A 9,746-nucleotide genomic window follows, 5' to 3' on the forward strand; every position below is an offset into this window, starting at 1 on the left:
AAATGTCTTTATTTTGCCCTGCTTCTTTTGCTTATTGAAGTATAGTTGATTTACAATATTATATTAGTTTCAGGTGTACAGCATAATGATTCAGTATTTTTGCAGATTATACTCCATTTTAAGTTATTACAAGATAATGGCTATAATCCCCTGTGCTATACAATATACTCTTGTTGCTTTCCACTTTATACACAGTAGTTTGTATCTCTTAATCCTATACCCCTAATTTGTTCCTCCCCCTTCCCTATCCCCTTTGGTAACCCCAAAGTTTGTTTTCTATATCTGTGGGTCTGTTTCTGTTTTGAATATACATTCATTTGTATTATTTTTTAGATTCCACATATAAGTGATATCATACAGTATTTGTCTTTCTCTGTCTGACTTATTTCACTAAGCATAATATTCTCTATGTCCATTCATGTTACTGCAAATGGCAACATGAATTTCATTCTTTTTTATGGCTGAGTAATATTCCATTGTGATATATATTATACACATACACACACACACATTTATATATCTTCTTTAACTATTTGCCTGTTTATGGGCACTTGCGTTGCTTCCATGTCTTCTCAATTGTAAATAGTACTGCTATGAACATTGGGATGGATGCAGCTTTTCAAATTAGTGTTTTCATTTTTTCCAGATATATATGCTGGATCATATGGTAGCTCTATGGACGAACCTCTGTACTGTTTTCCATAGTGGCTGCACCAATTTACATTTCCACCAACAGTGTACAAGGAATCACTTTTCTCCACATCCTCACCAACATTTGTTATTTGTAGACTTTTTGATGACAGCCATTCTGACAGATGTGATGTGATATTGCATTGTTGTTTTGATTTGCATTTCTCTAATAATTAGTGATGTTGAACATCTTTTCATGTGCCTTTTAGCCATCTGTATGTCTTCTCTGGAAAAATGTCTACTCAGTTCTTCTGCCCATTTGTTGATTCGGTGGTTTTTTTGTTTTTGTTTTTGTTTTTGATACTGAGTTGTATAAGCTATTTATATATTTTGGATATTAACCCCTTGTCAGTCACATCATTTGCAAATATTTTCTCCCATTCCATAGACTGTGTTTTCATTTTGTCAATGGTTTCCTTTGCTGTGCAAAAGCTTTTAAGTTTAATTAGTTCCCATTTGTTTGTTTTTGCTTTTATTTCTTTTGCCTTAGGAGACAGATCCAATAGTTATTGCTACGATTTATGTCAAGGAGTGTTCCACCTATGTTATCTTCTAGGAGTTTCATGGTTTCAGGTCTTACATTTAGATCAATAAACCATTTTGAGTTTATTTTGTGTGAAGGACTGTTCTGATCTCATTGTTTTACATGTAGCTATCCAGTTTTCCCAGCCCCACTTGTTGGAGAGACTGTCTTTTCTCCATTGTATTTTCTTGCCTCCTTTGCTGTAGATTGTTTGACCATAGGTGTGTGGGTTTATTTCTGGGCTCTCTATTCTGTTCCATTCATCTACGTGTCTGTTTTTGTGCCAGTACCATGCTGTTTTGAATACTGTAGCTTTGTAGTATAGCCTGAAGTCTGGGAGGGCGATGCCTCCAGCTTTGTTCTTTTTTGTCAAGATTGCTTTGGCAATTCAGGGTCTTTTGTGGTTGCATATGAATTTTAGGATTATTTGTTCTAGTTATCTGAGAAATGTCATGGGTAGTTTGATAGGGATTGCATTAAATCTGCAGATTGCCTTGGGTAGTGTGAGCATTTTAACAATATTAATCCTTTCAATCCAAAAGTATGGGATAGCTTTCCATTTCTTTGTATCATATTCAATTTCCTTCATCAATGTTTTATAGTTTTCAGAGTATAGGTCTTTCACCTCTTTGGTTAAGTTTATCCCTAGGTATTTTGGTCTTTTTGGATGTGATTTTAAGTGGGATTTTTTTTTTACTTTCTCTTTCTGATATTTCATTATTAGTGTATAGAAATGCAACAGATTTTTGTACATTAATCTTGTATCCTGCAACCTTGCTGAATTCATTTATTAGTTCTAAGTTTTTGGGTGGAGACTTTAGGGTTTACTATATAAAGTATCATGCTATCTGCAAATAGTGACAGTTTTACCTCTTCTTTTCCAATTTGGATATATTTTACTTCTTTTTCTTATCTGATTGCTGTGGCTCAGACTCCCTAATAATACTATGTTAAATAGAAGTGGCAAGAGTGGGCATCCTTGTCTTGTTCTTGAATTTAGTGGGGAACACTTAGCTTTTTACCCTCAAGTATGATATTGGCTGTGGGTTTGTTGTAAATGGTCTTTATTATGTTGAGATATGTTCCCTCTATACCCATTTCAATGAGAGTTGTATCATAAATGGATGTTGAATTTTGTCAGTTGCTTTTTCTGCATCTATTGAGATGATTATGTGATTTTTATCCTTCCTTTTGTTAATGTGATGTATCACACTGATTGATTTGGGAATGTTGAACCATCCTTGTTACCCTGGAATAAATCCAACTTGATCATGGTGTATGATCTTTTTAATATGTTGTTGGATTTTGTTTGCTAACACTTTGTTGAGGATTTTTGCATTATATTCATCAAAAATATCAGCCTATAATTTTCTTTTTTGTAGTGTTTTGGCTGGTTTTGGTATCAGGGTAATGATGGCCTCCTCAAATAAATTTGGGGGTGTTCCCTCCTCTTCAATTTTTGGATAGTTTGAGAAGGATTGGTATTGGTTCTTCTTTATAGGTTTGGTCGAATTCCCTTGTGAAGCTGTCTGGTCCTGGACTTTTGTTTGCTGGCAGTTTTTTAAATTACAAATTTATTTTCACCTCTAGTGATCGGTCTGTTCAAATCATCTGTTTCTTCTTGACTCAGTCTTGGCATATTGTATGTTTCTAGAAATGTGTCCATTTCTTCTAGGTTATCCAATGTGCTGGCATATAACTGTTCATAGAATTCTCTTATAATGTTTTGTATTTCTGTGGTATTGGTTGTTATTTATCCTCATTCATTTCTTATTTTGTTTATTTGGGTCCTCTCTCTTTTCTTCTTGGTGAGCCTGGCTAAAGGGTTATCAATTTTGTTTATCTTTTCAAAAAACAGCTCTTGGTTTCATTGATCTTTTCTATTTTTCAATCTCCATTTTATTTATTTCCTCTCTGATCTTTATTATTTCCTTCCTTCTGCTGACTTTGGGCTTTGTTCTTCTGTTTCTAATTCTTTTAGGTGGTAGGTTAAGTTGTTTATTTAAAATTTTTCTTGTTTCTTGGGAAGGCCTGTATCACTATAAACTTCCCTCTCAGAACTGCTTTTCCTTCATGCCATAGATTTCAGAAAGTTGTGTTTCCATTTTCATTTGTCTTGAGGTATTTTCTGATTTCCTCTTTGATTTCATTACTGACTTATTGGGTTTTTAGTAGCATGTTGATTAGTCTCCTCCACATGTTTGTTCTTTTCCCATTTTTCTTTGGTAGTTGATTTCTAGTTTCATACCATGTGGTTGGAAAAAATGATTGATAAAATTTCTATCTTCTTCAATTTGTTGAGGCTTGTTTTGTGGCCTAGTATGTGATCTATCCTGGAGACCGTTCCATGTGCACTTAAAAAGAATATGTTTTCTGCTGATTTTGGCTGCAATGTCCTATAGATATCCATTAAGTCCAACTGGTCTATTTGTCATTTAAGACTACTGTTGCCTGATTTTCTGTCTGGATGATCTGTCCATTGATGTCAGAGGGTATTAAGGCCTCCTACTATTATTTTTTTTCATTACTAACAGTGTTTTTATTTACAAAGAATTATTTTTATTTGGCTGTTTGGAAAACCACTAACATTATTCACTTTAGTAAACATTAAATAATAAACAAGATGTTATACAGTACTTTGGATAACTTCTTCCATCAGTGTAGTGCAATGTATTATTGGCACCTAAAAGTGAAATTTTCTATTATTTTCCCCTTTCATCTCCAGCTGTGCAGTTATATGACCAAAAAGGAAATGAATCATTAAAAAATGGATCTAAAGCCATATTTTCTGGTCCCTACTCAAAGGCTTACTGATTTATATTCCCCCTCGGCCCTGCCGCCACCGAATTAAATGATGAAAGATGTTCTATTGTATCTATTGTCCCAAAATCAATACCATTTTGTGGGACTTGGGAGATTCCAATTGATAAGAGAAACTTATACCATTAGGTGAAGGAAAGGTCCTGGCAGTGGTATTGGGCATGGCACTCTTTTTCTGTAGCCAAGTTAAGTTGTCACACACGTTGCAGAGGGAATGTACCATATAAATATCTCTCTCAACTTTGTTCTTTGCTATGGTCTCTTTAAAAATCTGAAATATCATCCATTAAGCAAGTGAAAGCGTTATACCCTTACCAAGAAAAAAAATACACACCACCACATTAGGACATTATTGAGATATTAAAATATCTGCCCATCATACTCTTGGAATAAATAGATTTTTTAATTTTGTCCTTTTTTTTGTTTTTGTTTGTTTGTTTGCTTTAATACTGCTGGGTTTGCCATAAAGGGAGAGACATTTTCATGAGCTCAACATTTGGTGGTTTCCCCCTTTTGATTCCTCTCTATTAGGAAGCCAAGAGGGAAATACCTATATTAGACCTTAGCCTAGTCCAAGTTACTTAGTTCTGGAATTTTCATTACATAGTAATAGGATCAAACATCTTTGGGGAGATGCTGTAATCTGTCACTCTACCTTAAGGTAAGAACATCTTTAACCATCTTAAATAGAAAAAATGTTATCAAAAAATTTAAAACCCTCCAAAAAATTCACACTTTTTTTTAAACAAAGGATTCTAAATTAACAGAATTAGATTCTAATTTAAATTAGATTCTAATTTAACAGAATTAGTCCCTGCCAGGAAAGGAACAGAGCCAGCACTGAGGTCTTCTGCTCCAGCAATTTGGGAGCAGACCCACTCCTGCCAGGGCGGTGATGGCCACGGAGCAGAAGGAAACCCTGCCTCACACCCTGTGCAGGCTCCATCTCCTCCATCCTCCATCTCCAGCCACACTCCCTACCAAGAGGAGAGCTGCCGGCACACACTGAGGAAGGGCATGACTGATGTCCTCATAAAATCCAGCCCTCCCACAAAGGCTACTGAGAAGATCATATGGTTTCTATTCCTTAATTTGTTAATATGGTGTATCACATTGATTAATTTGTGTATATTGAAGAATCCTTGCATTCCTGGAATAAATCCCACTTGATCATGGTGTATGATCCTTTTAATGTGTTAGATTCTGTTTGCTAGTATTTTATTGAGAATTTTTGCGTCTATGTTCATTAGTGATATCTGTCTGTAATTTTCTTTTTTTGTTATATCTTTGTCTGGTTTTGGTATCAGGGTGATGGTGGTCTCATAGAACGAATTTGGGAGTGTCCCTCCCTCTGCAATTTTTTGGAAGAGTTTGAGAAGGATCGGTGTTAGCTCTTCTCTAAATGTTTGATAGAATTCGCCTGTGAAGCCATCTGGTCCTGGACTTTTGTTTGTTGGAAGATTTTAAATTTCAGTTTCAATTTCATCACTTGTGATAGGTCTATTTATATTTTCTAATTCTTCCTGGTTCAGTCTCCAGGAGGTCCTCATCTCAGCACCAAGACCTGGCTCTACCCAACAGCCTACAAACTCCAGTGCTGAAAGCCTCAGGCCAAACAACCAGTAAGACAGGCACACAATCCCACCCATCAAAAAAAAAAGACAAAAAAAAAAAGACAAAAAAAAATGTGTCACAGATGAAGGAACAAAGTAAAAACCTACAAGACCAAATAAATGAAGAGGAAATAGGCAACCTACCTGAACAAGAATTCAGAGTAATGACAGTAAAAATGATCTAGAATCTCGGAAATAGAATGGAGGCATGGATCGAGAAAATACAAGAAATGTTTAACAAAGATCTAGAAGAACTAAAGAACAAACAGAGATGAGCAACACAATAATTGAAATGAAAAATACACTAGAAGGAATCAATGACAGAATAAGAGGCAGAAGAACAAATAAGTGAGCTGGACGACAGAATAGTGGAAATAACTGCCAGGGAGCAGAATAAAAAAAAAGAATGAAAAGAATTGAAGACAATCTCAGAGACCTGTGGGACAACACTAAATGCACCAACATTCGAATTATAGGGGTCCCAGAAGAAGAAGAGAAAAAGAAAGGGTCTGAGAAAATATTTGAAGAGGCTATAGTCGAAAACCTCCCTAACATGGGAAAGGAAATAGCCACCCAAGTCCAGGAAGCACAGCGAGCCCCATACAGGATAAAACCTGGGAGAAACACACCAAGACACATATTAATCAAACTAATAAAAATTAAATTCAAAGAAAAAATATTCAAAGGCCCTAGATGTATTTTAAATGCATTTGTTGGGGGAGGTGAGCTTTACATCCTCCCACTCCACCATCTTAATCTCTCTCAAGCCTGATTCTTCTAGTTTTCCCTGCTTAAGAGCTGTTTTGAGAATTCTAATTTGGCAGTTTTTCTTTTAGCACTTGAAGAGATTATTACTCTCTTCTAGCTTTCCAGTCTAACTGCTATTCCTTCCAAGATAATAGTCCATCCCCAGTTCCTCACCCTCCTGGCTTTTAATATTTGCCCTTTGTCTTTGTCTGTTTTCTAATTTCATCATAATGGACTTATATGTAGATTTCTTTCTTTTTAATCTAGTCTGCTAGGAATTTGCTAGGCATCTTTTCCCTTTGGACTGGTGGTATGTATCAGTTCTGGAAAAATCTAAGCCATTATCTCTTGAATATTGTCTTTATCTCATTCCCTCTCTTCTTTCCTCCGAAATTCCAATCAAATAGATGCTTCTACTGGTTTCCTCTTGAGGACAAAGTCACTATCACTTTTAATTGAGGATAACTCCAAATGTTGAGAAATGACACAGGACTTAAATGATGAGCCCTCAAAAAAATGTCTCTTGAGTAAATTTAAACACTCCTCTTAAGTATCATTGATCACCAGATGTGCCAAGTCAAAAATCAGATGACATCAGAAAGAAGAATATGTTTTACCTATTTCAGTTAGAAAGAGCTGAAGGAATTTAGCCTAATTTTATTGAAGTCCTGTAGCCCTCAACAATAGTCTTCAGTCATAAACACAGAAAACGGGTATCCAACCTCTGAGCGCTGATTTTTCTTGGTAGAAGAAGGCATCTTTTCCTGCATTTTATCTCATTTTCTAAGAAGTCAGTGAAATCCTAATGAGTCATCTGCATGGTTCTTCTGAGAATTTGATTTCTCCAGGCCATTCTTACTAAGAAAATAGTCTGAGTGACAAGACGATTCCCCACCTCAGTGAACTTTATTCCATTAGTTAAGCAAGTCTTTCAGTTCCTCCAAGGGCCATGCACTGCCCTATAAAAAGTCAGGAGGCTGAGAGATCAGCCTGGCCTCCCGGGAACACTTCTGAGGTTCATAGCTGAGTAATCTGAAGCCTTGACATGATTCAAGGAGCTTCTAGGAAGTAAAAGGATAAAACCCTCTAAATGACAGATCTGGGGGTAATTCTTCATTTCTTTTCTGAATATTTGCAGCTTGCGAGCTGGAAGTTGGGCAGAGCAGTGAAGTCTTTCATAGCCTTCCCAACTCCTCCTTAAGATTTAAAATTTTATAAATACCTAGAAAATGAAGACATCCGTATTTTAAAAGCAAACATCCCCTTGGACCCCAATTTTCTAGTAGGTATTGCGTGTTTTCTGCTTGGTTTCGCTGCAGGTTTGGTTACTTGCCAGAGTTTACAAATGTTGCATCTTTGTCTTTCTCTATGTTAGCTGGGGGTTCAGGTAATGGAAGCAGTTACTGGTAACTGCATGTGAACTGAGGCAGGCAACTCCAACATAACATCTGTTATGTTATTTCTAATCCATTTCTTCCCCTTCTTCTTTTTTTTTTTTTTTTTTTTAAACAGAGTTTGGAGCAGTAAATACAGTCAACAGATTTAAAAGTGTGCACAAGGCTGATGAGAGGTTTTACACCCCATGTTGCTGAGACCAGCAATTCTGCACCATCTCCTCACAGAATGGACAGAAGAGATGAAGCTGGGACAGCTAGGTATGTGACTTCATGTGCAATCTGGTTCACCCCCCCACCCCCAGGTGCTCCGATATTCTGCATTTGGAGGTTGCCCTTTTACACTGAAAGGGGCTTCTCAGAGAAACCTCATTTGGTGGCCTTTGCCCCAAGTGCAAGGTATTGTAAAGGGCACCAACTACTCACTATCTAGAATGGTACTGACTTGGTGGTGATTTTAAAGTGAAATTGTAAATCTGTGACTTGGCCAAAACACTTGTGTGAATTAAGAGAGGTGAAGGCAAGATTCCATTTACATCTTTAAGTAGCAAAGAACCCTGACTCTCTAATTCGAAGCTTCCCAGGTGTGTTGTCCACTCCCTGCCACTTAGTGATCTACTTATATGCTGATGCTGAGAACACGGGAAGAGGGATGAGTGGGGAAGTAGCTTTTAGGATGAACAGGATTTGTGTTCTAATTCCTGATTTGTCACTGGCTGGGTGAGCTTGGGCAAGTAACTTAACATCTCTCAGCCTCAGTTTCTTCAACTGTCAAACAAGGAAGAATAGGTAACATTCATTTTTGTTTAGTGGGTGCCTAAAACCATGCTGAGCATTTTTGAGACATTCAATCAAAATGTAGGGAAGACACTATTATTGTACTCCTTTTAGAGATGAGGATGCTGAGACTTTAAATCACTCAGGTCATTTGCCTAATGTCACATCGATGGGTATAGCCAGGATTTGAACTTGGATCTCTTTGTGTCCACAGCCTTAGTCACTAGGCTGTAATAGTGTGTTAAATGATCGCCCTGACCCCTCTCGACTCCAAAGTCTTAGAATTTTATGATTTAACTCAAAAACGAAGAAGGGGAAGATAAAGAGAAGGCAAGTTCAGGTAGATGTCTTCTGCCCAGAGGATTGGCTGCGCAAGGTTAGCTTTTCTTGGTCTTTGATTCTTTCTCTCGGGAGACACAGGAGGTTGGATGGATGGGGAGATAGCAAGAGCCCAAGAGTAAGAAGGTTCTACTAATTGTCCAGACTTCACAGCAATGAGCACTACCCTCCCAGGCTCTACCTTCTCATGAGATCTTGGCAGTGGGTTCACTGTGGAGGGCAGGCACCCCATCAGTATGGGTTCTGAGGACCCACCGAGACTGGCACAGCTCTAAATAAGTGAAAGGTAACTCTTAGCCCATCCCCAATGCAAAAGAAGATGGTTTTACCTTGAAACTAATGATCAAAGAGTCTACACCTAATTTTGTCTTCATAGCTTTGTATTCTTTTTCTTAAAGAACTCCCCTATTCCTGCAAATTACATAGGCTTCAGGTATGGCAAAACTACTCTTGTTCTGACATATTTTTGTTCCTTAGAATGCAAGTAATTTAAATAATTGAAGTAGGGCTCCTTGGCTTTAAAAATATGGACTTGTTTTAAAGAAATGTTGAATTCAAGTCATTTTTTGAGACTCTTCAATAACTTCCGGAAATAAGGTTCAGAAAAATCACCCATTAGCTACGTAGTTTTTACCAAACTGTGGTAGGCACTACGGAAGGTTTTTGTACTCCTTAAAAAACTGACTCTAGCATTTTTCCATAAAATAGTTGATACCTATGAAGCTCTTATTTAGGGCTGATCTATAGTCAGTGAGTTTGTTGGTAATAGGATTAGTTAGGAGAATATAGCCTCAAGTACCAAATGTTATTCTTCAAAAGAAAACATTAAAATTAGCCCTTTTG

General features: G+C 36.9%; 1 protein-coding gene across 3 annotated transcripts in view; it reads right to left on the reverse strand.

Annotated features, from left to right (window-relative positions):
- DCLRE1C (DNA cross-link repair 1C) overlaps positions 1 to 9,746 on the reverse strand; it is a 116,036-nt gene that overhangs the window by 79,008 nt on the left and 27,282 nt on the right. The window lies entirely within an intron of this gene.

Source organism: Balaenoptera physalus (assembly GCF_965194825.1).
Source record: "Balaenoptera physalus genome assembly, chromosome: 2".
Classification (NCBI taxonomy): domain Eukaryota; kingdom Metazoa; phylum Chordata; class Mammalia; order Artiodactyla; family Balaenopteridae; genus Balaenoptera; species Balaenoptera physalus.